This window comes from Heterocephalus glaber, unplaced genomic scaffold, assembly GCF_053883595.1.
Source record: "Heterocephalus glaber isolate CG9 unplaced genomic scaffold, H.glaber_assembly_v1.0 deba00001454, whole genome shotgun sequence".
NCBI lineage: Eukaryota > Metazoa > Chordata > Mammalia > Rodentia > Bathyergidae > Heterocephalus > Heterocephalus glaber.
This window is the reverse complement of record NW_028258303.1, coordinates 9,294,900-9,318,818: the sequence shown is the minus strand read 5'-3', so window position 1 is coordinate 9,318,818 and position 23,919 is coordinate 9,294,900. Positions and strand designations below refer to the sequence as shown.

At 36.2% G+C, this 23,919-nt stretch overlaps 1 pseudogene; it reads right to left on the bottom strand.

Annotated features, from left to right (window-relative positions):
* Nucleotides 1-2,903: 2,903 nt before the first annotated feature.
* On the bottom strand, nucleotides 2,904-3,820 carry LOC101702406 (poly(rC)-binding protein 2-like; annotated as a pseudogene).
* Nucleotides 3,821-23,919: the final 20,099 nt, after the last annotated feature.

Here is a 23,919-nt window from a genome sequence, read left to right as displayed (position 1 = left end):
AATAAATACAAGACTATTATCAAAACATTGACCCTGAACAATTTACTACACTTAGACTTCTAAGTTCCAATAACATTTTTTTACTTTTTTTGGTGGAGGGGGGTTGGTACCAGGGATCGAACTTGGGTCCTTGTGCTTGCGAGGCAGGTGGCGGAACCTCTGAGCTAAATCCCCGGCCCTACATTTTTTTACCCTTAAAAAATTGTGGCAAAATGCAGATAAAATTACCCTTTTAGCCAGTTTTAAGTGTACAATTCAATGGCATTAAGTGCATTGACAAAGCTGTATAACCACTACCATGATCTATTTTCAGAGCACTGTCATCATCCCAAACAGAACACTTGCAGCCATTGATGACACTCCATTCTTCCATTAGCTCAGTCTCTGGCAACCATTGTACTCTCTGTCTCTAAATTTGCCTATTCCAGGTACCTTCATGTAGAATCACACAGTGGTGATTCTTTTGTGTCCAGATTATTTGGCACGATGTCTTCAAAGTTCATCCATGCCATAGCATGTACCAGAATTTCAGCCCTTTTTTTAAAGCTAAATAATATTCCATTATATGAATATACTACTCTTTTATAAAGTATATTCAGTTCTTGATGGATGCTTGTGTTGCTTTCACCTTTTGTTTATTGTGAATAATAATGCTATGAATAATGGTATAAAGTATGTTTGAATCACTGTTTTTAATTCTTTTGCTCATATAATGAAAGGTGGAATTGCTGACATAGCATTTTAAATTATCACAATATCATATTTAATCAAAATGTCCACTATAGACAGCCTATTATTTTTATTGTACACAAATTTATATTCACTTATTAAGTTTGCTCTTATTCCTTGTATATATGATACTCTGCAAAGCACTTTACATTCATGATGTCTTAAATAATTACCAGTATATACAAATGAAATGGTAATGATTGATATTTACTATTATTATCTCATTGAATTTTTATGGTAACCCTTGAAGAAAGGCTATACATTTTTATACTATATTTGTTAAATGGAAAATCTGATGCATAACCTGCCTAAGGTTATACAGATTGACAGTAGAAAGCAAGGCTTAGCAACTCAAATTGTTTTTTTCAAAGACCATACTTTGAATTACTACTCTTTTGTATATTTAGAAAACTATTAGACCTTCAGCCATATATTTAGGAATCTCATACTTGCCTTTAAAAATCTACTTAACAGAAATAGCAAATAAATACATGAAAAAATGTTCAATATCACTGGTCATTCGAGAGATGCAAATGAAAACAACGCTGAGATTCCACTTCACTCCAGAAAGAACGGCTGCTATCATGAAATCAACCAATAACAAATGCTGGCGGGGCTGGGGGGAAAGAGGAACCCTGCTCCACTGCTGGTGGGAGTGTAGACTGGTGCAAGCACTGTGGAAATCAGTATGGAGATACCTCAAAGAACTAGGACTGGAAGTCCCATTTGACCCTGCTATTCCCCTGCTGGGGATTTTCCCCAAAGAATTAAAAGAATCATACCACAGTGATATATGTGCACCCATGTTCATAGCAGCACAGTTTGTGATAGCTAAAGCTTGGAAACAGCCCAAATGCCCATCAACTGGAGACTGGATAAAGAAAATGTGTTTTTTTATTAAATGGAGTACTACTCAGCCATCAAAAATGAGAACTTAGAGACATTTATAGCTAAGTGGATGCACATTGAGGCAATACTCTTAAGTGAAATAAATAGGACACACGTGTAAATACCGAATAGTTTCTCTGGTGTGAGAAAATGAAAGTGTAAATAAGGACTAAATGTATAATAGGTAATGTGAAATAGGAAGAAAAGAGGCAAAGGGGAAGGAAGTGGGAGGGCTAGAGGAAAGGATAGAAGGGAATGGGATTAATATGAGGAAATGGAAAACTAGGAACAAAATCTTTGTAAATAGGGAGGAATGGAGGGGTTGAAGGGAGGGCTGGGCAAGGGTGAAAAATAAGAACCAAGAGAGATTATGTAAAGGTACAAATTTCCAATGATGAATGTCATTATATTGTATACCTGAAATGTACCAATGATTGGAATTAATAATCGATAATGCAAAATAGGAAGAAAAGGTCCAAAGGGGTAGAGGTAGTGGGAGGGGCAGGGGAAAGGAAAGAAGGGAAAGGAAAAGTGATGAGAAATGGAAATAAAGTCTTTGTAAATAGGGAAGGTTGGAGGGCATGAAGGGAGGGCTAGGAATGGGGAAAAAATAAGAACCAAGATGCATTATGTAAAGGTACAATTCCCAATGAGAAATGTAATTGTGTTGTATACCTACAATGTACCAATAAAAGAATTTAATATATATATATATATATATATATATATATATATATATCTACCTACTTTAAAGTGTAAAATTTCCTAAAGGGAATTTAGTAGTGTTTTAAAATTTTGGAATTTTTTTGCTTGTTTTTGTTGTAGCATAAGATATATGAAAATATCAGTCAAGTAAATTACATTAGTATAAATATTTGGACATGATAGTAGTACATTTGTCCTGTATTTATAGAGAGTATATGAATTATTTGGTGCTGACCTAACACTTGTGTGGTTTTTCATTTTATACTGTGGGAAGTAGAAGTCAATCACTTTTCCACCCCAGAGTCTTTTATTCAATGCACATAAAATTTTAGACTTTTTAGACAATTTCTCAGAAAAAATATTTTATTTTTTAAGGAATTAAAATACTTTAATTAAAAAATCACAAGTGGATGATAAAGTGTGTAGAATCTATTTACCAACTATTTAAAACCTGGTATCTCTGACTGTTCAGAAGCCACACAGCTGGATCATGGGTGGTGGTGAACAGCAGAAAGGGATTATGCATTGCTCTAGCTGCTCCCCACACTACCTGCTCCCAAGAGAAGCCTGACATTGATTAGCTATTGAACCTGGCTAAAGCCGACAGCATATCCAGTGATTGCAAATTGACTATCAGTAGTGGATCCTTCCACGGAGTTTGAAATTTTGATCTGCTCCCCAGACACCTGACTGATTTCCACTGACTTTGGTGCCTTGAGGGCCAATTATCAGCCAATCAAATCATTTGGATGGTGAGCGCTTGAGAAATAGTCTGAGCAGATACATGCAAACCTGCACTGAATCCAGTTTTGCCACGCATTGTGGGAAAACGAGACTGTTGCATTGCCAACTGGTACAGTTCAGTCGAATCTGTCTGTGTAATGGCATACTGTCCTTGAATGGTACAGGCCTTGAGAGGGGATCCCTCCAGGTCAGGGTTGAGGCATATGCCAGTGTGGTGGGGAAACCTTTCTCTGTTGCTGAGTGTGCTACATCTATCCTGACCACCTGCAAAGATGACTGGAGAACCTGAACACTTGGGTGGGTAGAGGATGGCCACGCCCTTCAGATCTGTCCAACACAGGCAGTGATGGATTGTAGAATGCCACCGATAGTGATGGCCTGCACTACTGAGTTGGGGCGCATATCCCCTGCCACCTGAACCTGAGCCCTTGAATTCATATTTCCTTGATCTTACAACTGAGAGAGTTGCACTGATGTGCAGGGACCCCCAGGCTCAGAGGGTGGAGGGTCTACTGTAGCTGTGCTATTGGTCATTGACCTGCTGATGTCCTCTACCAGTTTATCAATGGTCATAGCAAAGTTCTTGAAGATGGCAGTAGTGAGTCCAGCCATAGTGATAACTCTCTCAGGACAACTACACTCAGAGTTGATAGTGCACAGCTCTCCTCGAGCACCTTCTTCACTTACTCTCCTTTCTTCTGCCCATACTGCTAACTTCCTTCCCATGTATAAGAACCTGGATGGCAAGAGTGATATTCGGTCACACTGGTGTCCACCTTTAGTGTTGTGGGGAGCTGGCTTTTGAGTGGTCAAATCTTTGGTCACAGGTAGGGGTCAAAGCTAAAAACTGCTGCAGCAGACTGAGGGGAAAAGAGGCCAGTAAGAAGGGGAAGGGCAGGAGGCTGGTGGCTGTGGTGGCAGAACAATAGGGGCTGGAGGCAGGCAGGCAGGTAGTCAGGCGCCCTTGGGTGTGTGGAGGAAGACGAGAAGGAAGTGAGGAGGAGAGATTGAGCATGGGCAGGGAGGGCACAGGCTGCTGCTCTGGCTGCCACCTCTCCTGGTCTGGGCCCCAGAAATGCTGTTTTCTTTAGAACAAGTAGAAAGTTATTTGAAAATGCTTTTCTTCTTTTTCATAAGCACAAAGTATGTTTTCAGTGTTAATCCTCTTTACAATCCACACACTGGATTTTATTTAAAATCAAAATAAATAGAAAAATAATTTAATTTTGCTATTAGAACAATTATTTAAAATACATAGCTAATGAAACAAATAGTTTGTGGGGGCAGTGTTGTTGAGAGAGCCTGAGGACAAAATTATAGGAAAATAACAATACACAAGAAGTCAGTTTAAGAAAACTGTGTTTTTAAAAGTTCTCCATACTACACTAGCTAAACATACACTGAAAAATGTGCAAAATAGTCAATGTTTATATGTTATGTTTATAAGCTATTGGTTTTTAAATTATTCTAGGAAGTGGCACATATACCTGTTGAAGAAATCAAGTTAAATCAAAGGGGGAGAAATTCTAGGTGGTCAAATTGCTCTCATATTATATTAAATTTGGGTGTAATCCTTGGTCAGATTATCATTTTTGAGAATTTATTCCTCAATGAAATATTTTTGTATTGTTTTTCTAAAGCAATTACATTTCTACCAGACTAGTTTGGCTGTATGTAAATTAGAATAAAAGTAGTTAAGGTATAGTTCACATTTTCAAAGAATTTATTAGACTCTTCAAACTGTAAACAACAAATATCATAGCTTAGTGGTATTAAGTGTGTACAATCCAGATTGAAACATTTAGCTTCTAATCACAGCTTCACTTGAAACTGACAAGTGAAGAGGTAGATTTTCATTTCAGTATTTGTCACTTCGGATTGATGATTTAGAACAGAATTTTCTAAAATAAGTATTTTCAAACTTGTCTTTCTAGATGTTTGGTCAAAATTAGGGAAATCCCATCCTACTATCTCCTCCTGGAGAATGGCAATATATATCAGTCTATAGGTCCCCTGGAGCAGTGTTGTAGTAACTGATTAATGTATTTACTCAAATGTTTTGAAACTCTGATTTAGAAATGATATATGTTTTGCTTATCCTCTGTGGTGTTTCATTTGACAGTTGAAAATAAAATATAAAGTTAAAAATCTCTTTGAACTTCATACTGGTATATAGAAATATTTTCCTGAGTGTATTTTCATTTGAACTAAACTTAATTTGAAGGATATTACATCCCTGACAAGATTCTTTTAATTGATGGTGTTTCTAAAGTGATTTGAGTTAGTTTTACATGTCAAGTATATCAAACAAATAAATCATCTGGTGGTGATAATGTTGTTACAGGTTATGGAGTTCAGGATAAAATGTATAGTAATTCAGAAAATTGAGAGTTTTATTTTAGGGTAACAGTTTAAGGAGTTTGATACATTATATAAATTCAAGTATCCACTTTTTATACCTTTAGCAATAAATAAATTTAAACCAGCAATATTTTATGAAATTAAATAACTGCTTTAGTGTCTTATATTTATTTTTTAAATAAATTTGGCTTATTCATATACCACACTAGTATATCCAAGAAGAGGGTTTTTTTTTTGGGGGGGGGGTACCAGGGATCGAACTTGGGACCTTGCGCTTGCGAGGCAGGCATCGGAACCACTGAGCTAAATCCCCAGCCCCAGAAGAGGTTTTATAAGAAGGAATTCTATGAGATAATATCTCATGGTCAGATAATATCATGGTCAGATGAAGGAAAGATTTGATCATAATCAGGAAATGTGTTATATATGTTACAACTTACTTAAAAAAAGATTTATAAATATGCTTTTCATGTAAAAAAAAAAAGTCGGAAATGCAGTTCAATTTAAAAAGCAACACATTCTTGCATCACATATGATGAGCATCTAGGTTCTGGTATTTTCTGGGCGGTACTTGTAATCTGCTGATTGAAAGTATATTACATTGCCAGGCATGATGGCACACACCTGCACTCTGGGAGGCCGAGGCAGGAGTATCACAAATTTGAGCCCAGCCTGGTAACGTATTGACTTAGTGAGACCCTGTCTCAAAGTTTAAAAAGAAAAAATTTTAAAGCTGGAGATGTGAGTTCATGTGAAGGTCCTGGGTTCAATCCCCTGTACCACCTCTAAAATAAATAAATAAATGAATGAATGAATGAACAAATAAATAAATAAATAAATAACCTTCTTCACCATATTGCCTAAACACTTAACTTCGTGACTAAGGTGCCCTGTACTTCTCAGTACTAGTAGAATAAATAAAGACTACCGGACACTATTTTGAAAATCCATACAGTGTCTCTGCCAGGGTTAGAGTCCTTCACATGCCTGCATTTTGAAAATTAGAATTAGTTTTATTAGATTTGTATGTCTTTTACATGGTGATAATTTCCAGGTTTTAATCACTGAAGTTCAGGGAGTTAAAGAATTTCTTAACCAATGCTCTCCCACAACTTCCACTCCTTTCTTAAAATGGTCTAAATTATTCATGGAGGTTTTGGGGATGTTTGTCGGGCCCTAATAAATAAGAACCCACATGAAATCTGAACAAATTCGTAGAGAAGAAGGCAAATGAAGAACCATGCCTCAGCTTTATTATTGTATTTATTACTTCACAGTAAGCTGGAGAATGTACTTTGCATAAGAAGAATGAGCTGCTAAGGAAAATCCAAATTTAAATAGATGCCAGAGTCGTGTTCTGGGTAAGAATTGTGGCATAGGAGCACTGAAAAGAAGTTGCGCTCTCCTCAGGTACCAGGCTCCCAGAGGAAGCAGGATGAGCTGATTTATTACCTAATTTTTTTTTTTTTTTTGTACCAGGAATCAAACTCAGGACCTTGTGCTTGCAAGGCAAGCAGCGGAACCACTGACCTAAATCCCCAGCCCTAGGATGAGTTGATTTAAGCCATATAGACTCAACTTGTTTTTCTCAGATTAACTAAGCAAATGAATCACACATTTCCCCTCGGGCAAAATGAATTCAAGTGCTTCAACACAGAAAAATACCTGGGGAGTAGGGAAGTGCTCTGCCCTAACAATGTGAATCATATTCAGAGAAGGAACTATGATGTCATTGAATAAACAGTTTTTTCATTGTGGTACTGGGGATTGAACCCAAGGCCTTCATGCGGAGCTATATCCCCAGTCTATGTTTTAAAAATTGAGACAGGGTCGGTCTCCCTAAGTCACTGAGTTGCCCAAACTGGGCTTGAACTTGTTGTCCTTCAGCCTCGGCCTCCCAGAGTGCTGGGATTATTGGTGTGTGCCATTATACCCAGCTAGATGTTGTATTCTTGAATCAAGAGGCCTCAAGTGAGAGGCTGGTTCTACCATTCAGTTGATGGTTTACCCTCAAGATGTCAAAACTGCAAGCTACATTTTTCTCATTTATAATTATTAATGATAATAATAGTACTTAATTTTAAGGATTATTTCAGCTTAGATTAAATAAGTGAAAAATGCATGAAATTGGAAACATTAAATATCAGTATTATTATGTTACTAAATAGTATAAATCAACCAAGAGTTATTATTAAAGGTTGTGTTAAGCATTGCAGATATAAAGATGAATAAAATGTAGTCTCTGACATTGAATCTTATGTAAGAAATAAAAATATGAACAGATCAATTCAGGGAAAAGGCAGTAATGAGAAATTACTTAAATGCTATGGCTGCCCTGAAGTCTCATTCATTAAAATCTCAAGGGACTTTTTAAGCTTCTTACTATTATAGATTACATGAATCCATGGAGTAAACAGCAGATAAGCTTTATGTTCACAACTCTTTCCACTCATTTTCCTCCTGTAACTCACTTACATGAGCATAAATTCTATGGAAGCAAACACTGTACTATCTGGTTCATGTCGTCAGGCTGTGTATTGTGAAAATCTTACCAGCAAGTCATGGAATCAGCAGGCTTACAAAATAGAAGTGACATCTAGGAAGAAAGTCAGAGCCATGATACCATTCCTAGTATAACAGGAGATGTGAGAATGCAAAAGCCACCATCTATGCAGTCATCCAAGCCAGAACAAAATGGGAACTAAAAATCAAGAAAAGATGCAGAAACTATGGACTTTCTCAGAACAGAGTTCATTCCCTGGATTGAGATGATCCAGTGCATCCCACTTCCTAAAAGATCTGTCAAAGACAAGCAGTTGAAAGTACTGTTTAGTCTATTTTTCTCAAAATTCTTCCAATATAAAATTGGTATTAAAATATGAATAACATAAAAATTATCAATTCAGCCTGTTCAGTGATATGAAGTATATCCACAATGCCATATGACCATTACCACTGTCCAGTTCCAGGACTTTACGTCATCCCAATAGAAGCTGAACCCATCAAATAGTAACTCCCATTCCTCTGTTCCCCAAGCCCTCGGTTATCTCTATTTCCTGTCTCTGAATTTGACTATTCTAAGTTACTAGTATGCATGGAATCACACAACATTTGTTCTTTTGGTCTTGGCTTATTTTACTTACCATGATATTCTAGTGACTCATCTATGTTTTAGCATGTTTGAGAAATTTATTTCTTTTTAAGGCTAAATAATATTCCATTATAGGGCCAGGGATGTAGCTCAGTGGCTCCATGAGCACAAGATCCTGAGTTCAATCTCCAGTACCAAATAATAATAATAATAACAATAACAATAATAATCAATTATTTGTGTGTGTGTATACACAGGTATACACTTATATAAAATCTTTTTTAAAAATCATTTTCATCTGTCAATAAGCATTTAGATTGTTTCCACCTTTTGGCTCTTACGAACATGCTGCTATGAACATTCACCTGCAAGTGTTGAGCCCTTCTCTTAGTATTTTTAGGTGCATATCCAGAAGTATAAGTTGTGCATCATATGGCAATGCTATGTTTTATGTTTTTTGTTGTGCTCTATTTTCAGAAACCACATGTTTCTATAGTGCCTTCACTTTTTTTTTTTTTTTTTTTGGTACTGGGGATCGAACTCCAGTCCTTGCGCTTGCGCAGCAGGCAGAGAAACCACTGAGCTAAATCCCCGGCCGGGCTTCACTATTTTATGTTCTCATGAGAAATGCATAGAGGTTCTAATTTTTCTACATTTTCATCAATAGTTGTTATTTATAGGTTTTGTTTTGGTTTAATTACAGTTTCTTTAATGAGAATGAAATGATGTATTAGTTAGCTTTCCTTCACTGACAAAATTAACAAAATCAACTTATAAGAATTGGAGGTTTCTTCTGACTCGCATTTTCAGAGGTCTTACTCATGACTGCTTGGTCTTGTGACTTTGGGCTGTTGGTGACCCTGTGCACCATGGCAGGAATGTGTGGCTGCTCCTATTGTGGTGACTGGAAGCAAAGGGAGAGTGAGGAAAGAGACTTGGTCCCAATAGTTCCTTCAAGGGCTCCCCCAGGATCTCACTTCCTCCACATAGGATCTACCTCATAGAGGTTCCACAAACTCGCACCAGAGCACAGAGAGGGGACCAAATATTTTGGGGGCCACATTGCAGATGTAAACGACCACGAATGATACGGGTTTCAATTTGTGTTTGGCTCATATCTAAGGTTGTTGTGTATCTTTTTGTGTGCTTATTGGCTATTTGTTCTTCTTTGGAAAGTTGTGTATTGAAGTTCTTTGTTTTTTAATTCTTTTAAATTAAATTTTGTTGAGTTATAGGGGCTCTTTATTTGGTCTGATTACTACTCCTCTATCAGATATATTATTATTTTGTTGTTGTTGTTACCGGGGATTGAACTTGGGTCCTTGGCTTGCGAGACAGGTGGCGGAACCACTGAGCTAAATTCCCAGCCCTTCAGATATATTATTTACAAATATTTTCTTCCATTCTGTGGGTTGGCTTTTTACTCTCAATGCATTTTTGATGGAGTCAAATTAATATTTTGTTGCTTGTGCTTTTAGTGTCATATACAAGAAATTATTTCCAGCCTACCTTTATTAAAACAAGAACACATTAAATAAATATTAGAGTACTGCTCAATTAGCTTTTGCAATATTTTTATGCTTATTTTCATTTTTGATTTTAGTAAGTAAAATAAAAGAAAATGCAGTGGTGAAAATTTACCAAGACTTACCTAAATATATTTTTCTGATTGCATACACACACTTGTTACTGAAAATATTTAAAGTAGAAGTTCCTTAATATTGTCACTATACTATTGCAAATAAAAAGATAAACTATCTTTTCCCATTGCAAACTTGAAATAAATTTTTTTCATGACATCCTTGAAATTTTGTAATGTCTGGCTTGTTTGTAGTGACACATGAAAAGGATTTTATTACTTATGGGAAAAATTGGCAAATATCTTTCTTCTCAGATCTAAGTGTAACTTTTAGCTTAATTGTGCATCACATGCACAAAATATTTAGATTAGAGATTTGCTTTTTCTATATTGCTATTGATCTACATTCCATGAAGAAAAAGCACATTAATTTGTAGGCAAAGAAGTATCAGAAATAATTTATAGATTTCATGGAATATCAGGAAATGGACACCACTGTGTAGTAACTCTTATGAACACTAAGAATGAATTTCCAAAGGAACTAGGCTACAAAAGAATCATTTCATAGCAGCAAAATATTGAAATGAAGCCAGTGTACATTGTTCTTAAATGAATCATAGAAATAAAACATGGAGATTATCCAATGTTATTTCTGCAAATAATGTGGTCAAACCAAACCTGTCTTCAAAGGGTATTGAAATCTATTCTTTGCTATGAAGTATTCTGAATTCCTGAAACGAGAACATGAAATAAGCTGGAATTGCCTTCATAAACAGAATGCAGAAGTATCCATCTGTTACAGATGAGTAAACTCTGCAGTTAGAGACTGAATCTCACCTGCTTAGGAAGCCATTTGGGTAGTGTTGCACTGTCCTCATTTGCCAGAACTTGTATTAAGAGGGCTAGATGCCTCTAACAAAAAAGTAAATCTATTCCAATAGGAGACATGGGAAAAGATGAGAGATTCTTATGTTCTTACCAAAAAACTAGAGCACAAGAAAAAGTTTAATGTTTCAAAATCAAAGAAAATTTTGGTGGTTATTATTAGTCATTGTAATAAAGGCAACTCTTAGTTCAGGCAGGCAACAATGCTGTAGTGAGATATGGGTGGTAAAAGAAGCAGGTGCACTGTTCATGTACAAGAGGTTAAGAAAGAAACAGTGAATGTTTAAATTTTTTTTTAAAACTTATCACAGTAAAAGATAATGGTTAGTCCTCATCTACCTTATTCACCAGATCTGACACTATACAACTTCTGGCTCTTCCCCAAAGTCAAATGATCGTAAAAAGGCAGTTTTGAATTGGTTCAGGACATAGAGGCAGCCATGACAGCATTACTAAGACACTCATGAGAGAAGACTTCCAGAACTGCTTCACAAAGTGCCAAGAAGGATGGATAATTGTGTTCAAATGGAGGGGGTATATTTTGAAGAGGGTTCATGGAAACATGTCTTTTACTCTAATAAACTTTAAACATTTATGCAATCACTGAATTTTTTGATCATACTTGATGTGTGTATTTTAGCTCAATTTATATACTATGTTAGTGTTCCATCCCTGTGACAAAATACCTGAGAAAAACAAGTTAAAGAAGAAAGATTTATTTTAACTCATATTGTCAGAGGTTTAAGCTGGCTTCATTATTTCTGGACCTGCAAGGAGGCTGTTGATCATGGTGGAAAGGAGGCTCACCTCCTGGCAGCTGGAGACAGAGAAAGAGAGAAAGAGAGTGCACCAAAGGGCTAAGGACAAAATATTCCCTTCAAAGACCCAGTGCGAGTGACACACTTCCTCCAGCTAGGCTTTGTCTGCTGGATTTTTCGCCACCTGTCCACAGCATCAGCAGCTGGGACCTAAGCTCCCAACACATGAGATTTGAGGGGTCATTAAGATCCAAACCATAACAGGCACCTAGTGTTATTACACGTAACAAAGGATCTTATGTGATTCTCTCTTTGGTTCTTCAGTGTAAAGAAAATCAGATTAAAATAAAATATTCAGGCATCATTATTTTTTCTTTCTTTAGCCTTATCAATTTGCTTCTTAAATGAAGAGCATGTAGTTTCTTTCAACACATTTCTCCAAATATATTTCCTTCATTTTCCATCAATTAATAATTTCTAATGTCAGCCTATTCCAGCTTAATGCTGCCGTCTTCAGCTACAACTGGGAATTAATTAATGTCATAACTAAGGGGTTTTTTTTCTGAATCTACCAACTACCAGACATATTTCTTTTATGAGGATTTTAAATGAGAGAATATTTTTCAGGCACCTTAGCATGGTTATGGGCTTTATTTTATTCAAAATGACATCTATTCCCTGTCATAATCTGAATTGTGACAGGGCAGAATAGGGGATGGGTGATATATATGGAAACAATGATTATTCATAACTGATATGTTGAGGAACAGAATAAAGAAATACTTTTTCCAGTACTCAAAAACTGACATTTTCTTAACTGAAAATAATTTTAAATTTTGAAATTGTTTTCTCTATAAAAATGTGATTTTCTGGTGGCTCATCAAATTTCATTTTATGGAGAACTCCTGAAATTCAGGCATATTCTTAGAGTAATACCTAGGAAAGAAGGGAAGGAAGGAAGGAAAGAAGGAAGGAAGGAAGGAAACAGAAAGAAAGAGAGAGAGGGAGGGAGGGAAGGAAGGAAGGAAGGAAGGAAGGAAGAAAAAGAGAGAAAGAAGGGAGGCTAGGAGGGAGGAGAGACAGGGAGGAATGGAGGAGAGGGGGAAAGAGAGAGGGAAGGAAAGAAAAAGAAAAATGTAAAGTAAGAAGAAAACAAAACAAATAGATCAAGAGGAAATATGTGTTCTTAGAAGAGCTATGAAATTTGCCCCATGTGATATCTTTATATTTTATGAGAAAACATAAAAATCATTGTCTTACACTCTATTAAAGAGTTCAGTATAGTTAAGTACACCACTATGCACATTTTTTCCCTTTTTCTGATCTGTGTCAATAGGAGCCCTGAAAAATAGAACCAATGTTGACTGTACATGTGCTCCAAGCAATATTCTGCCTACTGAGATGGGGGAGGGGGGTGGAGGTTGAACTAAACCAAAGATTTTATCAAAGTTGTGGAACAAATTACTTCAACATAGCCATTATCTGAGAGAGCAGGACGGGGTTAATCTATGGCCCAGATGACTAACATTCAGCTGTACAAACATCAAATAAATCTGGGCAGTATTGTTAAATGTCTTCCTGGCTCAAAGGCATATTTGTTGTTAAAGGGTTTGCATTTATTTGGCTGAGGGTAGAGGGTTTAGTTGCTAACCAAGTTGAGGTCACAGGGCAAGACTAGGTATTTGGGTAGTGTACACATCTTGATTTCATTAGCCAGAAGGCTAAAAAAACATTAAAAGGCATGAGGTCTTGCAAGCAAAGCTACCTAGCCTGATTCCAACACTTACCCTCCATGTATTTTCCCTTATGCACTCATATTTAAAACAAAACAAAATCTTTGCACTATTTTAGGAAGTGTAATCATGCTTTACACAATTATAGTCTTTTTCTCTTTACTCTCTGACCAGAGGGGTAGTGTGTGTTAAACCTTTCCTTCCCCCATCTTTGGAAGCCATCCAAATTGTTTGTTGGCTGCCAGTATATGTCCTTTATCTAATGATGTGGTGGTCACAGCTGATTCTCATGGAACACATGAAATCTACGATAAATGAGAAAAATCAGTTAGTGTCTTGGGAAACAGATGAACTTTGCAAAGGTGTTTATCGTTTCCTTGTCATTGACTTACATCTTAGCTTTCAGCATGATGCATTGTTAATTTTTTTAAAAAGGAATATTTGACATATTAGTGGTCTTTTTCGTAAAGTTGATTTTGGGGGTGTATTGCATTCTATTAAGTAGTTTTAAAGGTAGCTATTTTACTGTTTGCGGTTGTGATCCTATGGTGAGGGACTTTAGAAATATCCTTTACAGAACCAATGTTCATACCTACTAGACAGACATTCTTTAGGATAAAAATGACTAAAAAGTGAATAAAACTACTAAAAAGACAAGTATTTCTTTTGAAAGTCCAGTTAATAGGGTTCAGAAAGTGTTTTATGCCACACTTATTCCTGTTGGCTTTGCAAAAGACAAAGTATTTTGGAAATTTTAGTTTTGGTATCTAGAATTAAGATACATAAGAAATTTCCCTTATATATCAAATATGAATGTCCTTTTTCTTCTTTGAATATATGTCTTAAGATAGAAACAATGTTATTGGAAAACAGAGTAAGCCAAAATGTGTCTATCAATTATTTATTTTTTCATTAATTTAACAATTTTAAATGTCTACAATATTAGGACTCTCCAGAGAAATAGACATCATAGAAAATTTATACATACTTACTGTGTTAGTCAGCTTTCAATAGCTGTGACATAAACAACTTAAAGTAGAATGGATTTTTGCCTTACAATTTCAGAGATTTCAGCCCGTGGTGGGCCAGCTCCATGGCTTTTAGGCCTGTGGTGAGACAGAAACACTGCGGCAAAAGCAGCTGGTAGTGGAAATGTGCTCACTTCATATCACCCAGGAAGTAGAGTGTGAGTGAGCCCAAAATTAAGAGGTAAGGAACCAGATACAGTCCCTAAGGTCACACTGCCATGATTCATTCCCTTCAACACCACTGTCTTCTGTTTCTGTCACCTCCCAAAATGCTGTCAAATTATGATCTCATTAGTAGACTGAGCCACATTTAGGGTCTTCACAACACAAAAACTTCCCCTAAACCAATCAGCAACCAGGCTTTCAGCACAATGAACCTTTGATGGGGCACATTTTGGATTTGAACAATAATACAGACATACATGCATATGTATTATAAAGAGAAGTGCTATCAGGTACCAGCTTATGTGAACATGGAAGCTGAGAAGTCCCATGGTCTGCTCCTCACAATCTGAAGACCTAGGAATACTGGTACGGTTCAAAACCCCGAAAGCCAGAAAGCCCAAGGTGTGAATTCCAGTCCAAGCTTGAAGATGGAGATCTGAGAGCATCAAATACAAGGGACAATCAAGGTTCCAGGTCAGCAGTCAGAACAGAGCAAACTCAACCTTCCTCCAACTTTTGTTCTACTCTGGCCCTCAATGAGCTGGGTGACATCCAACCACATTGGGTAGGGTTATCTGCTTTACTTAATCCAACAATTCAAATGCTAATCTCTTCTAGAAACACCTTCCTAGACACGTCTAGACATGATGTTTCGCCAGCTGAGCATCCCATTTCCATGTCAAGTTACACATAAAATTAATTATCACATTTACCACATTTCAGACATTGTTCCAGGAGTTGGAATTTATAACACTGAACACAAAAGAGTAAACAGACAAAAAGATGAGGAGAAAAAAGCTTTTGATAAGCTTTTCCTTATGATGGGATAACAGTAAGAAAAGTAAGTGCAGTATAAAGGGTGTTTAGCTGTGATAAATGGCAACAAAGGTAAAGGGGCAAGTGGTAAGGAAAGTGTATGTGTATCAAGAGGCTTTCTTAGGGGCTGAGAGGGTTCAGGCAGAAAGTTCTCACTGAGAAGAGGGTGCTTAGAGAAGCTCCTGAAGAACTGAGGGAGCAGGACATGGGATTTCTAGGTGAAGACCCTTTCAGGCAGAAAGCTACACTGAAATAGAGCTGCACCTGACATGGGCACAGGAGCAGGGAGTGAGGACAGGAAGTACATCAGCAAAGGTTAGTGGATGAAGTCAGCAAAGTAAGAGGGCTTTGGGCATCACCAGGAGAAAAAGGGTTTAGAGCCAAAGAGTGACTAGCAAAGAAACAAGATTATTCAGTAACTAGTTAAATTTTAGAAGATAAAGTTAACACTTAAAATTAATAGAAAATAATGCAAAAAAGGACATGCTCATGCTACTATTAATATAAGCAGACTGCTCAGTAACTCCAGTTGTTTCACTTCTTTTTCCTCTCCCTAAGCCTGATGTTTCTGTCATACTCCACTGTATAGCAAACAGAAAAAAATTGCCTCCAACCTCATAAAGTTGTTCATTCATCTAATCTTTCCATTAAAATTTATTGAGCATCAAATGTGTGCCAGGCATAAAGGTACATGCAAGAGATACAAAGATGAATACAAACAGCCTCTTCTTCAGAATTCTCAACCTCATGGGCAAAACAGAAATATGAGAAGATCTACGTAGCACAGTTTAGAAGTAAAATGCCACAGATGTGCACAAGGCATTATAGAAGCACAGAATAAGTAAATATAGTGAATTGATATGTTTTATAATCTAGGAAACTGGAACAGTTTTTGAGTATGCTTCCTAGCAATCCTAACTCAAACTTTAGTACTACTATCTTTAGGCAGAGGAAGTCTATATCTCCAGGAAATAATTTTAAGAGACTTGAGAGAATTGACACTTCTCTAGGTACCCAATATTCATTTAAAAAGATTTTAAACACATGAACAATTTTAAAATGTCTATTGTCATATATTCAAAATCAGTTTCTATCTTGCTCTCATCTTATTAGTATTGTTACAAAAAGTTCATCATAAAGTCTATATATATTCATCCATCATTCTGTCCTGAAATTCATCCAAAGTGGTCTTTAAAGTTATGATGGCCACAGTTAATTTTCCCATCACTCATAAAAATCTATGAAAGACTGAAAATCATGCATTTGGAGAAAAGAAATGATATTTACATCAACAATCATTAGTACAAGGTGTAATATGTTCGTCAAAAAGGAAACAAAGAAATAATGTAGTTTCGTTTTTGTATTTTTGGTTTTTGGTACCAGGGATCGAACTTGGGTCCTTGAGCTTGTGCAGCAGGTGGTGAAACCACTGAGCTAAATCCCCGGCCCTAGAACTAATGTAGGTTTTTTGTGTGTATTGCAGGAAAACAACATCCACATAATGAGCTTTGGTTTCAGCTGTCTGACATATCTCACATCACTCTGATTCGTTAATTATATCTATGTCAACTTAAGAACATCAGTTTGAAGAGGAATAGTCTTAATTCTTTGCAAAATTCTAAATTTGACTTGATTTGAATTTTTCATTTTTATATCACCAATATTTTAAAGACTTTTTCAAAGTCTTGAAACACCACTTTAAAGGCACACACACAAACTGTTCAAAATGCAAGAAGAAATGTGTGAAAGGACATGAAAGAGAGTAAGAGACCTCCTCTGTTGAGTTATATAAACTGTCTGGGATAAAGAAATGGTGTGAAGTGAAAATTAAATGTATAAAAATGGGCAAAGTCATCCAAGGTGAGCGGAAAAATGTTAAGAGAAAGAGGCCAAGGGTGGCATCTTGAAAAGCACTTAAGAAAAAAGCAGACTAGAGGCCGACAATGAGACTGAGTTAAGGAGGCAGAAAGGTAGATGTAAACCAGACTATGGCCTAACTCAAACCAAGAAGTTTAAAGAATTAATAACATAAAATCATGGCTTAGTATGAATGATTAAATATTTTCTAAGTACATAGAATTTAATGCCTATTCTCTATAAATGGTGTCAAATGCTGACCAGAAATTAGGTACATGTAATTCAAATGTTCTTCAACATCACCAACCTGTCAATGCAAATGGAGGCATTTTTTAGTATTTTTTATACTGTTGTAATAAAATACCTGAGACTAGATAATTTTTTTAAAAGTATAAATACATTTCTTACAGATCTGGAAGCTGGAAAGTCCAAATCAGGCTGCCAGCCTCCTGTAACTTATGACAGATTTCTTGTCATATCTCTGATGCCAGAAATGTTGGAAACAATTAATGAGGTCTCTCATTATTGGCAACACCTCTTCATACCATTAGATTCAGGATCAAGTTTCACTGTGAATTTTAGAAGGAGCATGTTTAAACCATAGTAGACATATTAGCAACAGTACTACATTTATTCTTGTTTGCATCTGAACATACCTTCCAGGGACAGGTCCTAAACGGTCCCTGCTATAGTTTGAATCTGAAATGTTTCCCAAAGGCCCACATGTTAAAGGTCTGATCCCCTGGGAGGCTCTACTGAGAGCTGGAGAAGCTTTTAAAAGACGACCCATTTTGGGAGGTCTTTAGGTCAAAGGCACAAAGTATTCGACATAAAGGAGGCAGAAAATCATCTGGAAGCCATACTGTGAATGAAGAAGAGAATAAGATGACTTTCACTCCCAACACGTAAGTGTGTAGAGTATGCATGGATGATCCTCAGCACAGAGAGCGCCCTCTGGAATGAACCAGACTATACTCAACATGAGTAAAATATGTTACAAAGAGACTGAGGATACAGAGGAATTTGCTTACTATTCCAAAACTAGAGGGCACAAAAAGAAGGGGAGAGAAATCACAGGGAATAGTGAACAAACAGCAAGAGGATAAGCTAGGGATAGGAATAATAGGGCCATGTGGTGCTGGAATTAAGAGAAGGTGGGTAGCTGGAGGAGATGCCATTGAAACAGAGTGCCAGTCTTACATGAAATAGACACGTATGGCATAGTTTGATTCTGCGCCCAAAATGACAGTGAACAGCCACAACTTCCCCTCCCTCAGACTATAAGATACTTTACACGTTGGTCAGAGACATTTGGTCCTATCTCAGAACCCTTCTCAAGTTGTGAGGCTTAGGTGGTTTTATTTGTCCATCCGCATTTGCCAGTGGGCAAGAGAGTACTAAGAGGTAGATCACAGTGTTACACAAGTTACCTGTGAAAAACAGCCGGTCATCTCCTGCAGATCAGCATCATTTCTCCTGCCAAGCAGGTGACCTCCTTGAAATGAGGTACAAAACACAGCAGGACGGTGACCTCTGCTTATTCCCTGCACTCCCTCCAGAGAACGGGAGCAAATGGTGACCTCTTTTCTTCAATTTCATTTCTGTTTCCATTACTGTGGAGTGGAGTTTCTTAGCAGCTACATTACTCACATTTAGAACAAAATAATCTGTTACTGTGGGGGGCTGTCTCGTGCAGTGTACAGTAGTTATTAGAATCCCAGGCATCTACTGAAATGCTAGGCGCATGCTTTCAGTGTGAAAACCAAAAATGTATGCAGACATTGCCAGTATCTCCTGGAGAACAACATCGTATCATTTGAGAACCACAGTCCTAAAGTCAACTGAGCCTTACAATCATGATTTTCCCAACAGGCCTGCCAGATATTTCTACAAATGTCACTCTGGTCATTGACCCTGGTAATTGCAGATTTTAGTGGTATATGCAAATTAGATGTTCTTTTTCATGTCTTCCAATCCTTTCTCATCCCTGTCTCATCTGGATCATCATAAGAAAGCCAACGTTAGGACGTTGCTGCAATTCTGTAAGACTTCTTTCTTCTAATTTCTATCTTACCAACAGCCCATTCTCATTAGCTTGCTCAGGTATTATAAAGTTTGTAATAAATAATTGACCCAACTCACTGAAACATTATTTTCAAGAGACTCACTATACTCTTAATTGAATGGATATGATGTCTTTATAAAACTTTTCCAAATTTTTGGAAAAAAAATCAATGCTGACTCAAAATGTTTTGGATAATCTGCATTTAAGTGAAGGAAAGAAGAGAACAGTTTGGAAAATGATCGAAACTGACTGACCAAGACAAGAAATTACTACACCATGGATAAAACCTGATTAGATATCTCAAATATACCTTAGTAAGACAACAGATATATTGTTTGTTTGTTTCTTGTTTTTTTGGTAGCAGGGGTTGAACTCAAGACCTTGCGCTTGCAAGGCAGGTGGTGGAACCACTGAGCTAAATCCCTGGCCCTAACTACAGATATATTGTTGATTTGTAGTATTTGAGGGTTGTACTTAGTGATTTATTCAATTTATATATATAGAAATAATTTATCAAGAGGGAGAAATAAGAACTCACTGACACTAGATTCTGCAGCAGAAATACTTTTTTCTAAAATATTTTGAAGATACTCTTTGACAACATTGGTTTACAAAATAGAGTGGAAAATTTTAGATCAAGAACTTTGGATACAGTTTGCTAAGAACAAATGTCACAGTCCAATTAAATTTTGTCAGCACTTTGTAGACCATAGGAGTCTAAGAATCATTTTTAAGTAGCAAAAAAAAAAGTCATATTTCTTTGAAAAAAAAACTGTTCTTAGAGTATCTTTCTAAGCCAAAGATAAGACAATATGTTATAATTTATCACATCAAGAGTAGTTTTGTAATCGTCAACTGTTTCTTTATATATTAGATGAATAATGAAAAATTATTTTAAGCTTATATTTAGAATTTAATACCCATAGGAACTATTTTAATTTTTTTAAATTAAAAATGAGGTGGAAATACAAATCTGAATATTTCATGTTAAGGGAGGCATAGGAACATTACATGTGAAATGTTCGAGATTTGTTCATTTTCCATGGAGGTGATCGGGGAGTGGGAAGAAAGGAGAAGTACACAACGAAGTTACAAAACATATTCTTTTAAAGCTCCCCTCTTTCTGACTCAGTGGGAACCATTCTTAGAATAATGGCAGAGAAAGGAACAGTCCCTAAGTCAGAGAGCTTTACTTGATTTTAGAATCAAAATTCATTCCAAAAATTAAATCCTTGAATTAAAAGACATATGAAATTTAACACTCTTTGCAAACAGGAAAAACAGTGACATCATTAAGAAAATAAACTTCAGAAACTGTGTTCAGTTCCAATGACTGTGGGCCTTGAAAGTTATTAAATGTTTTCCCACCTATAAAATGGATATATGATCATACATACCTCACACATCTGTGTTCTAATTAAATGAAGCAATGCATAGGATTTCCTTGCAATTAGTGCTTGTCAAATTGTAAGCAGAGTATTAGCTGTTTTTATTATGTTAGAACTTATTATATATGTCCACATAAGGAATAAGAATAAAATCTTTTCAGTGGATACACAAAATACATACATGATCAAAAAATTTAGTGAATATTTAATTTTTTAAAAAAATGCATGGCAATGAAAGACACATTTACATTAATTCTCCCTCAGAATACTCCTCTTCATTTCAAACACATTTTTCCCATCATTCTTGCCACTTTCTGAAGCAGTTCTGGAAGTCCACTTTCATGAGGGTCATTACTTGCATTATTATGACTGCTTTAATGTCCTGAATTGATACCCATATTGATTCAAAAAGTTTCTGTTTTGTGGTCATTTTGATTTGAGGAAGAGCCAGACATTACACGATTACCAGGACCAGTAAATAAGAGGATGAAGATAAACAGTAATGTTTTCACAAGCCTGCCTTTCCTTTGGATGGCACTAGACAATAGCATTCAATATGTTTTCTATCACAGGTCTTAAAGATATTCACAAAAGAGGACTTCTAAAGTGGCAAGAATGATAGAATAAGTTTGTTTGAAGTAAGGGAAAATATTCTGAGGGGGATTAGTAGAAATGTGTCTTTCACTGTAATAATTTTTTTAGTTTGAATATTGACCATATATTTTGATCACTCCTTGTATATGACGAATGTACTCATGTTGCACTTTTTGATGTGAACCAAAGGCTATGGGTTTGGAAATAGGAGAGTGGGGTAGCCTCAGATTGAATTCTCAAGGATTATCCATACTCCTGGTGTGGACCTTCATTTAGACCTGAGTCTGTTAAATGCTTGAAGTGGATAATTCTTCTTAATTTTTCTGAATCTAATTTTTGATTAAATGAATGAATATATAAGAAACAAAGTGGAGAATTATTTTATATAAAACCAAGTGCTTCAGAGTTATATGTACTCTTTGGATAATTTATGATGCTAAAATCATAAATTTAACAGATTAAATAAAACAATCATATTGATTTACTGTAGTTTATCATTGAAGTTAAAATTAATTTCACTTGGAAGGGATGTGAGGAACATATAATTAATATAATGGACTTCTCATTATAAACTTCAATGAACTATAAATCAATTTAATGTTACATAGAAAAAATAGAAAGGATTCTCATGAACAATATTATTTTCTTTTCAAACAATACCCAATTAACATAAAATTTAAAATGTGCATAATGTAAATTTTATATTATTGAATATGACATATTCTATATTCTGATAACTCTAAAACCAGATTTTCACAAATATGATTTCATATGCATCTACTAATTACCTTGATTCATTTAATTATGCTCATTCAGGAGTTCAAACTCATGGACTGAAATTTAAAGGAGGAAAAATTTGTTATAGCTATTAATAAAATATGTAAAATATAGAGATTGGTTTTATCTTTCAATTTCTGCCATGAATGTCACCCTAGAAAATCCCCAATGTTGACTGCTTATATAGTGTACCTCAGGTTTGTACAAGGGGAGAGACCTGGGAATGTTTAGCTTTCAGAGAAAGGGCTGGCTGGACCATCCCAGACTGGAATCCCTCGGAAAGGAGCAGACCTGATCACTTCATTCCACATGGAATCTGAAGTGGGAGATGACAGACAGTCCTTTTTCTGGTGGATGGAGGGCAGATATTGGGAATCTGCATGTTTGTGCCTAAGTTGTGAGAGAGACTTAAGCATTAAAGTTAATTGAGAACAGGAGTCAAAGGAGTGGGTCATAGAACCTGGAAAGCTCAGGGCAAGCACAGTGGAATGGACTGGGGAGGTGGTATGGTGTAGAGGCAGGGTGTAGATGCCAAGGTGACATTCTTTCCATTCGCTATAAAGGCTATGTCACATATTAAACAGAGCCAAACCAGAAGAGTTATAAAATCATTTTTTTCCTGAAGAATAATCTCAAACACCTTTAAAGTGTTACTCAGCTTCTCAGACTGAATTTATTTAATTCACTCACTCATTTTTATTAATTCATCTAATAAAGGCATCAAACTTCTGCTAAGCAACAGCTTCTGCTTTTTAGTACAGGTGCTACTGAAGATGCAGTGGAACCACCAGTGTGGCAGGTCTTCCTGATTGGCTTGACTGCCTTGACCACTGGAAGCACAAGTCCATTCAGTGTCTTCGATAGCAGACAAACTCTTTCCTTCAGGTTTTCTCAAAAGCTTTACAATTTCTGCAGTGCTGGTAAAGAAATTACATTTGTTCAAAATTCCAAGTTTATCTAAAAGAATTTTATTTCTCAATACAACTTAAAGAAGGTAACTATCAATGTGAATTTTCTCATTTCCAGTATTTACTGAAGGAGGGAGCCTGAGAGTAACTTCAGTGAGGAAATACAACTCTGCACAAATCTAGCTTACATTTTTATATAGAAGTAATACCTCAGAGTTCTCATTAGAAGGGAGGTTAGTGTAGGGCATAGTAAGGGACCAACAGAATACCAGGAAGAGCAGGCTTAACAGTAGGGCTTGTCTGTAACTTTGCCAAGAAACACATCACTGAACACTAGTTGAGGAGCCATTTTATATTACAGGGCTATCTACTCTTTAGGCTATAAGACCTTTGAAATATACCTAGCTGCAATTTCTCCTGCTCTTTTGACCAGGATCCCTAATTTGTAGTGTGCTCCATAGCTATAGTTACTGTGTGTGTGTACATATGTGCTTTAGATGGGTTCGCATTCCTTTACAATTTAGGATATAAATTTAGGACTTTTCTTGAGGATATATGTTTATAAGTCATTTAGGAAAAAGCAAGAAGAAATAAAAAGGAAGTTGAAAGTACCAAAATAGGGGTAAACCTGATTCATTAAAGGAACATATAAATGTGGATTTCATGATAAAGACTGATTCAAAGATGGAGAGAGAAAGAGAACAAAGGAAACCAAGAAAACAAAGAAGGATGATATGATAGGAATCCATCAGGCAGTGAGACGGACTTAGAGGAGAGAAGGGAACTGATTGAGCTCTGAAAAGAGGTTCTATCTGCTTTGAATTTTCAAATTTTTCATTCAATGTTCC